This window comes from Betta splendens, chromosome 13, assembly GCF_900634795.4.
Source record: "Betta splendens chromosome 13, fBetSpl5.4, whole genome shotgun sequence".
Lineage (NCBI taxonomy): Eukaryota > Metazoa > Chordata > Actinopteri > Anabantiformes > Osphronemidae > Betta > Betta splendens.
In genome coordinates, this window is record NC_040893.2 from 10022059 (window position 1) to 10038259 (window position 16201).

The 16201-nt window shown below is 48.1% G+C and overlaps 1 protein-coding gene and 1 long non-coding RNA gene across 15 annotated transcripts in view; one reads left to right on the forward strand and one right to left on the reverse strand.

The window, feature by feature from the left end:
* Positions 1–3933: 3933 nt before the first annotated feature.
* LOC114868382 (uncharacterized) overlaps positions 3934–16201 on the reverse strand; it is a 129734-nt gene continuing 117466 nt past the window's right edge. Inside the window, exon 3 of one of the 3 annotated variants that reach the window (XR_008696388.1) lies at positions 3934–4658. This is a non-coding gene — a long non-coding RNA (uncharacterized LOC114868382). Of the gene's footprint in view, positions 4659–12594; positions 14727–16201 lie in introns of those variants that run through there. The other 2 variants (XR_008696390.1, XR_003788022.3) reach the window with 2 other exon arrangements.
* zgc:172282 (leucine-rich repeat and fibronectin type III domain-containing protein 1-like protein) overlaps positions 14693–16201 on the forward strand; it is a 107288-nt gene continuing 105779 nt past the window's right edge. For 8 of the 12 annotated variants that reach the window (XM_055513761.1, XM_055513762.1, XM_055513767.1 and 5 more), the window contains exons 1-2: positions 14693–15945; positions 16165–16201. The exon at positions 16165–16201 is cut by the window's right edge and continues 49 nt beyond it. The gene's annotated coding sequence lies outside the window, so the exon portion shown is untranslated. Of the gene's footprint in view, positions 16089–16164 lie in introns of all 12 variants that reach the window. The other 4 variants (XM_055513760.1, XM_055513768.1, XM_055513769.1 and 1 more) reach the window with 3 other exon arrangements.

A 16201-nucleotide genomic window follows, 5' to 3' on the forward strand; every position in this document is an offset into this window, starting at 1 on the left:
GATTAATATGCTGTGGGGCTGCTCTGTGCATTTGTTATTGTTGTTGTTGTGTGTGTGTGTGTGTGTGTGTGTGTGTGTGTGTGTGTGTGTGTGTGTGTGTGTGTGTGTGTGTGTGTGTGTGTGTGTGTGTGGCAGCACCTGTTCAGATGGGGTATTTGTCAGTTAATGCAGAGTATGACCGTTAGACAATAATGGACGTTCAAACAACAGGAAGTGATCAAATCTCGTGGTAGAAAATTGGAATCGATGGAAATTAAATTCTAAATTCTTCACCTCTCAGCACATCTGTCATCAAACGAGGCCCAACCCTCTGTGGATCAGTCACATGGATCCCTTTACTGTATATAAAACCAAACTCTCCTGTTGTGTACTGTAATCTGCCCTTCACAGGAAACGCAACCTCCTACTCATCGTCGTGTTTGCATAAAGTTGAATATTTCCCCGTGGAAATAATAACTCCCACTGTGCACGTGCGCATTGTTGATTTTCTGTGGAGATTCCTCCTTCGGCGCTTAATCAACTGCCTCCTGAGCGTAGCACCTGCCCGTCTACCAGCGCGTACGCCAGTTTTGATGCGCAGCGGGAAAGCGAGCGCCGTTACATACTTCAATTACTAACGCGTCATTGGTAACTTTTATGATGTACGCCTGGGGATGACAACAACAACAGAACCCCCCAGATGGCAAGAAAGATATTAATTTGACGCTGTCAAAAGAAATTCCGAAAATGAAAAAAAAAGCCTATGGGATTGAATAATGTGATGAGGCGATAGAATATTGGAGACGTTCAGCCACATAATATTTAACAGCCTAGTTTTGACTTTGTACCACTGTGATCTACTTTACATGCTGCAGAGAGCATCAAACCAGTGGAATCAAGCGAGGTCCAAAGTGTTTTCTTCAAACCAAAAGCAATTTAGAACGAACCATGTGGTGCAAAGTGTTTGCTTCCCTTAAGTGTAATATCTCTTTATGTTTATATTCAACATTTCTGGCTAAATGTGCTGTGTATTGGAGCACGGCCACGCAGGAAACAAGGCCCCATCACTGTGATCTGTCCGTCCAGAGGTGGCCAGATGTTCGCTGTCTGCGGAATTACTGCGTAGCTTTTCACTATTGGTGTGAAAAGTTAATACGGGACTTTTCGGAGCGGGCTTTTACCGGCAGCCCGGCAATCTGCTCTCTTTGTGGACGCGTTTGTAACTGCGGGTTACAACACATGATTGCATCTGTAATATTAATGCCTTCCCCAGATTCTGGTTATGATTTGGCCATAAATAAATCATTGGGATTGAAATGTGTGTGCGCGTGTATAGCTTCAGGTTGATGTGTTGTGGTCGGTTCAGGGAGTCGACACCGAGCTGAAACAAACACATGGTTTTACAGTGTTCTCACCAACGGCTTCTGACCGTCCATCTTTAATATATCTAATATTTAATATATTGCTTGGACATCACTGTTCTTACTCCTCATCAGCAAAAAGGCTCATGGTTATGTAAATGCAAAGCAGCAGCGTTAGATTTATGACTGTACATACTTCACTGTTTTAATCACTGACAAATTAGTTTTGTGGTTTTGGGCATATTCCAGATGCATCTTATAATCTTATATAATCCTTGATTGATCTTTGCTTTTGCATTTTGTGATGGGATGTGACACATTAACCTGCCAGCTCCTCCAGAACAAAAGATGATTCAAGTTCGACACATTTTCTTCCGTTCGCCAGTTTCAGATGATGTTTCAGAGATGTGAGCAAAGTCGAAGCCCTTCCGGCCTATTTATAGCGCCTGACAAAACGCTGGCATTAATCATTCAGAAATTAAAGTCATTTTCATCCGCACGCGCCCACTGACAGAGGTTCATCTATAATGGAGCAAACTAACACGGTTACAAAAGCTACAAAAAGTCAAGGAGCGCCTGCGGCCGGAGCCGCGGACGCGAGCGGACGTCTGAGTCTGTGCTTCAGAGGGTGAAGAGCTGCTCTGTAACAGCTGGAGATGTCTGCGTCTAAGAGGGACACGTGGCTGTTGTCTTTGTTCAGGAGGTGCTGCCGCTCCTCTTATTCTAACTAGTCCTTTGAACTTTCTTTATCTCCACAGTTTTAGGGGATTATTCTACTTGGGATGAAAAAATAAACTCTTTCTCCCCCTCTCTCTCCTCCCTCATGGCTCCGTTCCTCCTCTTTTTCCAACCCTCTAATCCCATCGTCTCTCCCTCTTCTTCCCACCCCATTGCTGTCCCGTCTCATCCTCACCCATATCCCCCTTTGACTCCCCCCCCCCCAGCATTCTTCCTCCCCATCTCCTCCTTCTTCGTTTCCCCGCTCCCTCCGCTTTGATCCGCTAACGTTTCCCTCGCTCGTCTCCTTCGTGCGTCTGTCATGTCTTCTGACTGTACGTCTCCTCACCTGCTCGGCTTCCGGGCTCCGCGGCTGTTCTTCTCTGTCGACCCCCCTTTCCTCGCACCTTATCTCCTCTCTGGCTTCCTCCCCTCTCAACCTTCTTACTTCTCAACCTCTCTCATCTGACTCACTCTGCTGTCCCAAAGCGACATGTCTCTAAACAGAGAAGTGGAGAAACAAAATCTTGACAAAGCCGGGGGATGTGCTCTGCCACTTCCTTCCATCTGCTCATCTATTCATTTGTTTGTGTCCCGCCACCCCTCCCTCCCCCCGACTGGGGTGTGTGTCTGACTGTCCCCCCTGGCCAGCTCGCCAACACACATACAAGCGCACCCAGTCTCTGATTGCGACCTGACGGAGCGTTAAATTACAGCCTCACCAACACTGCTGTGAGGGAATCGCTGTGTGCTCTGCTTGCTGTCTCTCATCCTCTCCTCCTCTCCCCCTCCCCACTCCTCCCTTCTCTATCTACACTGATCTTCTACACTTTGAGGCCTGCTCTGCTCTCACCTGTTGTTTCCCACCAGGCTACGCTGTCTAAGGCCTTGCTTCATTTACTGGCTTCACTATGGTCATCCTGGAACAATTGGCCCATCCCACCTGTTACAGGTTCTTCTTATAGGATGTCTTGCATCATCTTCCCTCCTGCATTAAATACAGGCTGATCTAAGCCCCCAACTCATTTCTTCTCCATCCCACCCACTTGATCTCTAACTGCGTTTTCTCCCTTTACTTCCCCAAGTGTATCTCCTTTATTTTCTTAATTCCCTCACCGCACCCTCTCTCTCTCTCTCTCTCTCTCCCGTCGCCATTATTCTCTCCAACTTCCTTCTCCCTCCCAGCTCTCATTATCATGTGTGTGTCTGTGTCAGGTTTCATCCTGTCAGTGAAAGGTCAGCAGCAGGGATTTCCCTGGGCATCACAGCTAGTAGCTTTAGCACGCTGCATCATCAGCCTTATGCTGCATATTAATAATAACGCCAGCAGCCGCGCTCCTTAATGCCACCAGCCTGCATTTTAAACAGCTAACACCTAGCCCCGAGCCCGAGCAACAAAAGCCTTCCGCCGCGTGGGTTATTTAAGAGACTAGCAGCTCCGGCGTTTATTGTCGTCGGCTATAGCATAGCTTAACAGCAACAGCCTTTTCCTGCATATTTAAAAGGCGAGCAGCTGTGGAGGGGGGTTAAGCACTGAACTACCACCGCTTTGCTTAGAAGGCAGGGATCAGAGGGGTCAGACAGCGTTTGGCTTAGCAACCATTATGCAATGGATTTTGTGGATGTGAGACCATATGTTCAATATACAGTATATGCGCCAATATCAGAGATATGCAATATTCATGCGGGGGATGACAAGAAGTAATGCCACTTTCCACGTGGTGTAAGAATGATAGACACTAAAATATTAAAAAGGGAAATTGACTGCGCACGTCTTTTTCTGTCTTGCACCAATCTCAGCATATTCTTATTTATTTCAAAATAAAAGCATGTGAGTATTAAAGTGTCAATTTTTAGTGTTCGTGATTCTTTTCTAATGCATTTTTTGTCTTGTTTAGTTGTTTTTCCCACATCAAAGAGTTAAACAAATAGATGAAAGTAACCTGGAAGCTGAAATGCTACAGTAGGGAGACTATGATTGATTCATAAAACGTCAGACTAAATAAACGCACCACATTCAAAGCTTCAGTGCTTAGTGATGTCACTGGGCACTGATGACAGCAGCCCAATATAGTGAACGAGGCAGACTTACAAAGGACGTGATGATCAGGTGTGACAGAGCCGGAGAAATCTTCTGAGCAACAGGTCTAAAATTCACTTGCAGGCTACAGCTGCAAAGAGCTGATGTAAAGAAAAGCAAATTAGGTTTTTTAATCAAAGTTTACAAAGAACGGCCTGTAATAATGAAAAACAAATAAAATGAAGTGAAACCGGATAATGATTTCCATTTTCTCCCTCACAATAGCAGTTAATCCAATTCTAAACCCTCAGTGGGTTTCATTCAGCTTTATTGGCTAATATTTTATTTAGCCTAAACATTGTCAGCAGCCCTAATCACATATCTCTTCAGACGCAATCAGAGCAGTGAGAGTGCAGATGGACGGGTCGCGGCCTCCGAGGGGACGCTCGTTGCTCTGATCCGCTCCTCGCCGCGTTGGTCCGGGATAAGACGTCGACGCGTCCCCGAATGTCCCCCGTCTCGTTCGCTGAGATTTCAGTGGGCGCTGCAGATGCAGAAAGCCTCGCCCCGGTGCCACGCTACTGAGCAGATCAGAACAGGATTAATAGGACGGCTACAGCCACCGCTCTCTGCTCAGGGTTTACAATATAGAGACAAAGACGGTGGTAAAAAAAGGATGAATTCACGTTAGGACATTGTTATACGTGGATTATGGTAATTTCACAGCAAATTGGACGCTACTGCATATTTACGTTTGCTGGTGTGTTTATTTAATGAGCGTGTGGCGTCAGATTCGGATGCTGTGTGGTCCGAGCGTCATCTGCTAACGGGGCCGTCAGCCGGATGCCCGTCATCAGTTACCGCCGCGTCTCAGGCTCCACTCGACGCGTTTCACCCCAGCGACGGCTTAATCTAGTAGAAGGTGATTGGCGGCGCGGCCCCGTTGTTGCCGCTAATGCAGAAGAGACAAATGCAGCTTTCTGGCGCAGATTAACACGAGCACACATTACCATCATTCAAAGTTACTTCGGGGCTTATTAGCAATTCAAGAGCAGATGCATAAGCATAAGCGCCGGCGCGGGCCAGCGTACCTTGAATATTTCACTCTGTCACATTAGGGCTGAGCAGAATAAGCACAGCGAGCCACTAACAAGGCCTGGAAAGAGGCCGCGTGCTGACAAATGGCTTTTCTAACCTTTATAATTAGCTGGGGAATTATGAATCTGACCCGTGACTGGCCTCATTCAACCTGACAGGTCATCGGGAAGGAGGAGAGCTAAAAGCCAAGTCAGGTATAAAATGTAAAGGTGTGCGGCTAGAGGCAGAAGAGCCTTTAGAGATGTGTCTGAGGGAACGGCATCCTCTATTATTAGGTTAGTTACATAATGGCTGTTTGTTCCCCATTATTGAGTCTGAACAAATCAACCTAGTGGCATAAAGACAGGAGGCTCGTCCTCGAGCGTTATTCTAAAGCTGCCTGTGAAGGCCGGAAGGAAGGACGCATGCCTCGTATACTGTAAGACTGATGTGCAGGTTCATTGTGCTGTGGCTTTTACAGTATGTTACTGTGAAACACGGGCTTTTCAAAACCCTGCGAATAGCACACGTAGCTTCTGGAGTCTGGAGCTTGGATGAAATTAAACTGTTCTACTTATACCAACTGAAATAACAGCTTTGTGTGCCAGCAGGTGCTTTGGTGCAGCTACAGGGTTTTTCCTCCAATTTAGCATATTGCCTGTTCGTTTGTTATCGTTCACTCCTCTTATTTTAAAGTTTGGACGACCTTTTGAGCTGCCACACTATTTGCACAAGTTGCTCAGATACACAGACTCACACTATTGTTGCTCATCATCATCTCATGAAGAAACCATCAATTATTTAAAAATGTATTGCACATGTTTGTGCTCATGTTGAGTGGAATTCTTTGGGCAGTGTGGAGGTGAATGTCCATGAATGCAAAGGAGACCTGAGAATTCTGGCGTGCACTCGTGACTGTGCGCGTTTCTCAGCCGACTTCACTTTGTGTGTAGTTGTTCTCTGTCCTTGGAGCTCTGCTTATAACTGGGGAACTGCTATTCACTATTTACAAGGATCTATTAAATGCTACAATTTCTTGATAGAGAGGCTCTGAGGATTCTCTGCAGCAAACCTTTCCTCCTTTGCAAAAGGAGGCCTGTGTTTAATAAGCAGTTTAGGTAAATGCAGATTTGAATTCCCACAGTTACTTTCAGCCTTTCTGTGAATGCTTCTGTGTTTTGGGCCATGGCTGTTTTCAAGGTTCCACCTCTGTTCAGAAAAGAAAGTGGGGAGAAGTGTGTCGGGTAGAAGGGGGGGGGGGGGGGGGGGGGGGGGGGGGGGAATACAGAAATGAATGTTGCCTGGACACACACAGACTTTCACTTAAGTTGATGTGATATTAGTGTCAGTGCAGACCCAAGTGTGTTTCATTCATTGCTGATGATGCTTCACTGAGGTGGAGGAAGTGCTCCATTAGTGCGAAGACATTCGCTTTGCCATAGACTCACACCATGTGTTGATATCTTTTTTCCCACCCCTACAGTAAGTAGTCTGTGGTCAAAAATCAGAGTATTACTCTTAATATTAGCCATACGTCTAATATCTGTGTGCCACACAACCAGTATCCAGATCCAGCTTGATCTGAGTCAGCAAGAACGAGACGAGAACGGACAGAAGGACGGGTGGGACTGGAACCATGAGAGTGAAGAAAGTGTGGATGGAGCTGATTTCCTTCTAGTGGATGACTTTAACATATTGCATCACTATTTATTACTAATATGTAAAATTGAACAGTAACTCAAGCTTTCAAAAAAAACATAAAGCAGTAAAAAACGTCAATACAGGAGGTAAATCACTTCCTTGACTCACACAAGTTTTGTCATCAGTCAGTTTGATTTCACATTAAACTAAATCATTCATTTCTATCTAATTCCTTTGTACTTTTATCACCTATTTATCGTCCTCTTTTTCTCCTCATCCCTGTCCTGATCTCTCCATCACGCTGTTTCTCTGCCGCCTGATCGATGTCTGCTAGGAACCTGCATGGGTTTCCATAAATACCCTGTCAGGAAAGTTCAGGGAGCTATTTGGAAAGCCCATAAAAACAGAGCCGGGGGCAGGAGTCAGCGGACCCCTGCGTGGTGGCCACCGGCCTGCAGCTCACCCCGCTCCAGCAGGGACATTAATAATACAAGACGGCCCACGCTGTAGGTTTTATGTGCCCAGCTTTTTATGCTCCTGTGTCCGCATCAACATGTGTTTCTATCAATATCCCTTCAAAACCAATACATTTTTCTGTGCTGCAACTTTTTGCACCCATTCACTGTTTTCTTTCTATCTCCACGAAACATCATAGAAATAATCTGCTTTGTTATGAGGAGTGGAGCGATTGAGGTGTTCGGGAGCGTTAAAGGAACCAGATTATATTCCAATAAAAAGTGTCTGTCTGTGTGTGTTTTAACGCGAGCACCAGCAGATGGTCAGACGGCGAAACCTCTGGCCACCGGCCAAATACACAACGTTTTAAAAGTCATCTCAACAAAACACAGATATGGTTTCATCTAAAAGACCACAACAGATTGGACTGAACAGTCTGAGCAGTGAACCATTATCCGACTACGTATTCCATCTGTTTTTACACAAACACTCCTTATTTCATTATATAAAGTATAAGCTTCTAGTTCAACATCTCGAGTGTTTTTCTCTTCTCTGCCTCCCTCGCCGTCTTCACCCTCGTACTCATTCATCCTCCTCGAGCGCGTGCCTGCGTGCGTATGTGCCTGCGTGCGTGCAGGCGGGGCAGATGCGGCCGGCGTTCTGCACCGGCGAAGCGTAACGGCGCAGTTAGCCCTGCTTGGCATGAGACAGAGTAGCACAGCACGGAACAGAGCGGGGCACAGCGGGGGGCGCTTGGGAGGGCGAGGGCTCCGTGGGGCAGCGGCGGTCCGGAGCCGCCAGCACCTGTTCTGGTAGGAGGGTCGGGAGCAACAGGAAGGCCTGTCTGGAGGTGGCGACTGGGACTGGACCAGCATGCAACGCCCTGATGGGGGGGTTGGGTGAACATTTCCACCCAGTTCCATGGACGAGTCTGAAACCCGACGGCACGCATATTTGCGCCGCCTCAGCGTTTCGGCGTGGTCATAGGCGCTGACATCAGCGTTTGTCTCGGAGCGTTGCTGAGCCTAAGTGCAGCCGCGCCGGGCAGTTAGCGCGGCTGCAGACCGGTCTGTTTTTACTGTAAATTGGCCGTGGCGATGACTATTTAAACAGCTGTTAATAATTCATAGGTTTTCCGCTCATCTATGTCAGGGTCGCGGGGAAACGGGGGAACGTCCACGTGCAGCACACTGGGAACGGGGGGGGGACGTGCCAGGGCTCCAACTCCAATATCTAAGACTCTGCAGCGCACTGATCCCTGTGTGAGTGACAGCTCGCCGTTTACCCGACCCGTTCACCCACCGCTCTGACGGGCCCAGAAACAGCTGGGCCCCCGCAGCAGGATCAGCTGCTGGGCAGATCTGCGGCCGCTGCCCTCATCTGGAATCCAGCGGGCCCTCGGCCCGTCTTGTGCCATGACTTTTCTGTGCGGTGCGATGCCAAGCCTCCGCGTTGCATTCAATCACACAGACACAGTGCTGAGCTCCACATGCTCCACTGATCATAACTATAAAATGCTTTAATGAGCACTTTGGAGCCGCGCCACCGCCATTTGAGAGTCCTGGAAACTGTTTAACAGCATCTCCGACTCAGTGAATCACCAAGATCACTGGAAATATACAGTGGCGAAGTGTTGGAAACATGTCAGAATTCATTTTAGGGGACGAATCATCCTGCAGCGTCACCTTACCTGGGTAAAGTCAAATGGATCTGCTTTTATTTTGAAGGCGATGTAGCTCAGTCGGAGCTACAGTTTGGTTTCACTGTATTTAGTTCATGCAATTCACCAGGTATGATGCATGACACACATCACACACATAGCTGTTAAAGAATCACTGGTGGATGAACTGTACTACGACCACTTTCTTCAGTTTCCTTTGGAAGCCTATCAACATACAGTACTGTACCAGCACCAATGTTCTTCTATTGCAGAAACGATGTTTTTCATCAGAGAAACAATATCTGACTGTTATTAATAACTTACTGTTATTAGCTTTTCCTGGCCCATAGATAAGAGGCCTGGTTTCTGTAATAGATTTCCTACAGCCCCGTTCCGGCCACCACTGCCATCAGGCAGTACTAATATCACGTAGACACATCTCTGTATCCTTTACAAACCAAACAATGTAGTGAGGTGTGTGTGTGTGTGTGTGTGTGTGTGTGTGTGTGTGTGTGTGTGTGTGTGTGTGTGTGTGTGTGTGGAGGGGGGTGTATACTGCGCTGCATCATCCAGTCCGGGCATGTTTCAGTGAATGAAAGGCTTTCTCCTGCCTTTTTTTGTCCTCCTAATGGATTAGAGGAGGACGGCGGTGAAAGCGTAGCAGCGCTTTCACTGAATCATCACTTTCTAATTTGGGAAGCAACACATCTGCTGCTAATTAACGAGACTGATTGAATCTGGGCATCCGCAGGCGCACGCATGGAGAGACGCACGAGCACGAGCACGTGGACATTTCATAAAGTACGCGTAGCTGTAGAAAATACATGCAATAAGCCGGGTCCGTGAGCAACTATAATAACCTGTATGTGATTGCATCTATATGTAAATCTAATATGACAGTGCAGTGCATAGATATACAGTAGAACACAAACTATGTACTGAGTCGCAGTAATTACCGTGTTGAGAACGCTGGAGATTTATGAATATGAAGCGTTTTTGATCCTAATTATTAGCTGTATTTCTCATTTGCATCACCTCACACTCATCTTTATTACGTTAAATAGCTTTGCAGGGACTGGGAAGTCCTAAGCACATAACAGACTGAAGGATTAATTGCCAATTACAGCTGACCTTCAATTATTTTATTCAGACAGTGATATTTTTCGCTACATCCGCTACAAGGGTTTTCAGCGAGGCGCCTGGCGTCGACACCGGCGCGGCGTTTCCTCCGTGGAGGTGTTTCACTGTTCCCTAAACTACCTGATCACGCTGTCAGTGTTAAATGAAGCCAAACTTGAGGCCTAGTGTTTGCTCAGGTTGACTCTGAATATTCTCCTGTCTGACACACAAACACAGTGCACGCAGCAGCCTTATGCGCCTTGTTATCTGGCTGACGGCTTCAGGGGTTCTACCCGACGTACACAGCCTTTCACGGTACCAGCGCACATCTGTTACTTACACACACACACACACACACACACACACACACACACACACACAGTTTAAATCTTAAATATGTTTACACACACACACACACACACACACACACACACACACACACGCACATGCACACACACACACACACACACACGCCCTGAGGATTGTTCTATCTGGGTAATATGATAAAAATATATTCCCTGGCAGTTTTCACAACTGAACTTTAAGTGGAAGTTAAGGGTAAATGTCAATTTTCAATTAACATATTTTTAAGGAAATTGTGACCTGTTCTAATCTTTTCACAAGTATTATATGACATATTGTTTGATTAGTTTGATGTGTTAGGAAAGACACATGTCCAATAGTTTAGCCAGAGACAATAAAACATCTAAACCGGTTTCGCCTCCTCCTCGGCCTCATTCTGACGCTCTGCCTTGGCTTTTCTCTTTTATTGACTTTTCCTCTCTCTGCCCTCATCACTGGGTCCCAGTCTGACCCCTGGGAGGCCGATGTGGACCGAGTCTCAGTGTCATCCCCTCATCTCCTTCCTGCTCTTTTCACTGACATTGATTCTGCCTTCCCTTTACCAGCAGCACGACTTTCTTCTTCTTCTCAAATTAAAAGCCAGCGCTGATTCAGACATAGTGGATCGGCGACGGCCGTCTCCCTGCTGTGAGGAACCCCGTCCGTTCCTCTCTTTCCTCTGCTGGTCCACGTTGCTTCCTCTGACTCGGCCCTCTCTCTCTTTGTCCTCCTACTAATAGGTACAGTAGCCAAGCTGGGGTGGATGTGTCAGCTCCATTATCCTTAACCTTGTTGCTCTACAGGTCTCTCATTCTCTCATGGAAATAAACAGGCATAACAAAAGCTTGGTTTAATGTTACACTAGAGAAAATGCAAAAGCTTCACTTGGTACTGTAAAAAAAACTAAATATGACCAACTGCACCATTTTACAGAGCAGAAGCAGTAAGTGCAAGTAGTGTAAGTACTGGAACTCAGAACTACATTAAGCTCTGATAAACAATAAGCTTCTCATTTTAAATGTTGGTCTACCAGTCTGAGGCAGAAGGTTTTCTAAGTCAACCATATGTCAGCAGCCTTCAAATCCCAACGCATCATTTCTGCAGTTTCACACTGAAGGCAGACACACGTCGCTACATTGTTGATATCGGCCCAACTGGGCCTTCTTATCGGAGCCCCTTCACCCGGGTCTGCGCTCCATCTGTGCCTTATCAAGGAACGAGGCCTCCTCTGTGCATCGCACGGCCGGAAGCCTTGAGCAGCCAATCTCCTCAGCTCAGTGGTCCCACAGTGGTGGAGCGAGCTGCTCTGTGAGGCGGCATCAAACCGAGCCGCTTTCACAGTCTGAAGACCAAAGACGGCCCCAGACGAGCTCCTGAAAATTCAGCAGTTTACCATCATCTGGTTCCAAGGCGGTACGACTAGACTTTAGGGCTGTTTCATACTAAGGATGCACTGAATGAACTTTTCAAACAAATACTGTAAACCTTGAATTTATGTATCAGCAGGTGACCTTAATGAACTTACTGAAGACATCTGGTTTTCTGGTTATTTGCCTTTCTGTGTAACCTCTGTTACTGTCTCCATTCTGCACTAGAGCTTGTTGGAGCACCAACAGGCCTAATGCATCCCCATATAAGATAATAAAGATGAGTGTGTACTTCACCAGCAAAGTCAATAAACAGGCTACTGTTTCAAAATTACCCAATAATCCTCTGTGCGCAGCAGGCGTCTGAGTTTCTTAATCAAATACCTACACACACAGCTTCAACCAATCAATGCCTATTAATTACTTGATCAGGAGATTGAACATCCGTCAGCTCCGCGCCTTGATCTCGTGATCAGCTGATTTATCGATCGGGTTATTGAGTGACTGCTCGGTGTTAAACAGACATGGGCAAGGAAAATGTTGGGAGTTTACACAGTGATGTTAAAAAGCTACCTTTAGCACATATGCACACAGGTGCTAATTAATAAGGACTGATGTACAGTATTGGGTCAATCACCAATCAGCTGTGGTTTTGGCCTTTTGACCTTTAAAAACCTAAAGTTTTGTTAAATATTACCTAATTTAGATGGTTTTAATTGTCTTTTCTACACCTGACTCACCCTTCACTTTGCATCTCCTGTGACGACCAAGCACACGTTCCCACAGCCCCCCCCCCCCACACACACACACACACACACACACACACTCTCGCCTCCTCTCCACACTTGCCGACAGCTCGCCCGGCCATAGGACACACACACTTGAGCTACTGTCAACTATTTTGGGATGTCAGTCCACAAAGAGAGCAGTCACGCGGAGAAATGATAAGAAACAAAGTGTGGAGGGTGGAGGAGGGTGGCAGCCAGGGGAGAGACAGCTGTTAGCGATGGTGTGTGTGTGTGTGTGCGTAGGAGCGAGAGTGAGAGAGAGACATACATGGATAAGAGATAAGTGTGTATGTAAGAGCGAGAGCTAGAGATCAGAGCATGTTGAGAAGAGCTTTTGGCTTTTCTCTCTGGGGATAAAGCTTGTTCCGGCCTTGTGCTGCTGAAATCCCGCGGCAGCGGCGTCCAAGGTGCTGGAGGATCCTCCTCCTCCTCCTCTTCCTCACTTCATCTCCCCGCTTCTCCTTCTTTCCTACTCCATCCCCTTCTCCCCGTGCCCCCGTCGTTGTCTTTTCACATAGTTTATGTTTGAACGCGTCTTTTTTTGCAGGGCAGCACGGACCCGGTGAAAAATGCATCCAGGTTATTATTCTGATGCGAGGGAAGAGCTCGCGGTGAAAAGCTTGGATCCTCCTGAAAGGAAGCGCCTCGTCACCTTTCCTGGAGAACGGCGCGACCGCCGCCTCCCCTCCCCTCCCGCTCCGCTGTGTTTTTAACGTCTTCCTTCAGGCCTGATTAGTCACAGCGCTCTGGTCGTCTGCCAGCGTGTAGGCCTTTCTGTCTATTTAAGGACGACTGTTTTAGGGTTTCAAGTTTTGCCTCTAAAAGTGTCCTCGTCTCACCTTAGCCTTCATGGTTCCATGTCAGCCTGACTGGATGCAGCACCACCACCACAAGGCTGATCCAACCACACTTCTGCTGTAACGCTCTGTTTGTTAATGGAGGCCACTGCTCACTCTCCATACTGAAAAAGTTGCCTGTGTCACGGGAGACAGAACCTCCGATAACCAAAGTTGACGGGATACTTTTGGTCAGTAATTATTCTTCATTGGAGGATCCCAAAAGGAGCGAATGTTGCTTCACCCTGGGGACACCCGGTCTAATTAAAACCCCGCTGCCGTGGATGGGAGCACTCGGAAACAAGACGCTGACCCATTTTCTTGTTCTGACCAATAGTTTTAAAAAAGGCTGCTGCGGGCTTATTAAAATCTCATCACATTACAGCGTGAAATGCCACAGCGGAGGCTCTACTCCATTGTTTCCTAAAAATAAACGTCCATAGCCTCCACACCTGCATTTGCTTTTCACTTGCTGCTTATATTTATTTCTCTTCTTACTGGCGTCACCTTTGGCTGTTGGATTAGAGTCATGGAACATAAACATGATTGTTTTATTATTGTTATTACCCTTCCCTTCATACGATACAACTACACCTACTGTCCCACAGGCCTGGACTGAGCCTTTCCAGCCACATGTGTGCCACATAATCTACTGCTTCCCATCTCGTGCTAATCAGATAATTGTAGAACACTCACATTTTATGATCCATAAAATCCTGCAGAATCTGTTAAGCGAGCTCGCTAATCCGCTTCATGTGCTGACTGTTTCACCCGCGTTATTGTGTTCATTACTCCGACTCCTGGTGTCACACACGTGCCATGCAGTTAACTGTTACTTCAGCCCCACTCACCAACCGTCACTGCACAAATATGACTTTGCACATTCTTATTGAAGACGCACAAGAGAGGTTTGCAGCCTATAGGCGCGAAAGAAATGAAGCATATTTCATCAAATCTACTGTATTGCTTTAAACAGTAATATGGAGAGCCACTGGCAACCAGCCATGCATTATAAAAGCACAGACTTATCAGCTGCGCTTGCTAACACACAACAACAATGTGCCTTTGGCCGCTGGTACAGTATCTCTTGAGGACAGTAAGCAGCCCATTATATATGTGTGGTATGTACAGAAAATTAACATAAACACAATCTGTATGAAGCTGCAGCTGCGTGCAACAATCTGTGGAGAATTCCTTATTCATATATTATTGCCACTAATGCCTGTTCGACAGCACCAGAGCATCTGCCGGGGGCTCAAAGTTGGAGGAGGGCGTGTCTGTGGAAGCTGCGTGCTCACAATGCGCCCCACTGGTTCCACGACCTGGAGGTTGGACATCGGCGGCTTTGTCTGCACGTGAGTCTCTTCACATGGTCACATGGAAAAAAGGCAAAACACCGTTTATGGATATGGGTGTTATTTCACGTCCTGCTGCTTGTTCAGCTCAGCCATAGGAGGGACGTCCTCCGTTGCATTCCAGCACCTGCAGAAGCGTCCGTTAATTTCAGCACTTTGAGACCCCCCCCCCCCCTCGCCGTCGTCTGTTGCCTCCGCCGTCAGACGCGAAACTCCATCGGCTACTTCTCCCCGGCGATGGCATCACGCGCCGCCGTCACGGCGCGTCCGTCCGTTATTACCGGCGTGTCATCCGGGAGCAGCGGCTCGTCAATTGGCGGAACGGCACGCGGACGCGGAGCGAGCGGAGACGGGAGCGAGAGGAGCTGGTAGGCGGATCGCCTCCCGGGACAGACCGCCGCGCAGTGTGAAAGTGTAACTGCGGGAGGAGGAGGAGGAGGAGGGGGGGACGGAGCGGATCATCGCGGCGGATCACATGGCCTTTTAAACGGAGGATGGAGACGGACACGAGCGATCCCAGCCCGCGTTTCAGCACGAGGTTCATCGCTCTTTTGTTCGCCTGACGACCGCTGCGGTCCGGCGCCTGGATCCTCCGGCGGGCAGCGCGCACCGGTGCCCGGCGTCCGGCGTCCCCGCACGCGGGGAGGAGAGAGGTCAAGACAAAGTCACTTCTGTGGCTGAAGAGGGGGGGGGGGGCGCGGCTGAATCCGCGGGCTGCTGTCTCTCCTCACCTGTATTATTACCTTTCTTACCTGTGGAAGACCGGGGACCTTGACACGGATAATCGCCCACCGGAAAAAGAAAAAAAAAAAAACACGAGAGGATTAATTTGACTACAGCCGAGCGCAGATGCGGCGCCAAGAGCCGGGGATGTGTGAAATGTGATGTTGGGGAAGGAGGCTGAATGGGGGAGAAAAGCGCATCTACGGGGGAGACCGGCTGAGTAGCCCAAAGCCACCCGTGCCCGCTTCCACGGAGCCAGAGTCGCTTCCTCACTTTCTCCACCGACTGCTTTTGCGCCGCTCTTCAACTACACGACGAATCCCGGCGATCCGGACCCTCGGAGGTTCGCTGTTTGCTTCCACAATGACCGATTAGCGGAGTCTTGGGGGAACGGAGCTCATGGAGACCAAATGAGTGCGCAACGCGGCGGCGCGCCGACTCAAGCTCGTTTTTTCCACTCGCACGGTCCCATCTCGGCGGATCATCGGCGGACGACGGATCGCTGTAGGTTACATCTCTCGGCACCGGTGCTGGGTTTTCACGCGCAAACTCGACGGGAACTAAATTGAGACGCCTCCCTTGTCCCAGCATCCCCGCCACGAGCCCCGCGGCGCGGCCAGGCGCGAGCGGCGCAGGGCGGCGCACAAGTGGATATGATTTGGGATTTGGTTTGAATGATTGTGTGTGACCAGGGGGATTATTATTTACTATAGTCTTTCCTAGGTGGGGGTCGTCACCTGGTGTGAGGAGGAGGGGAAAT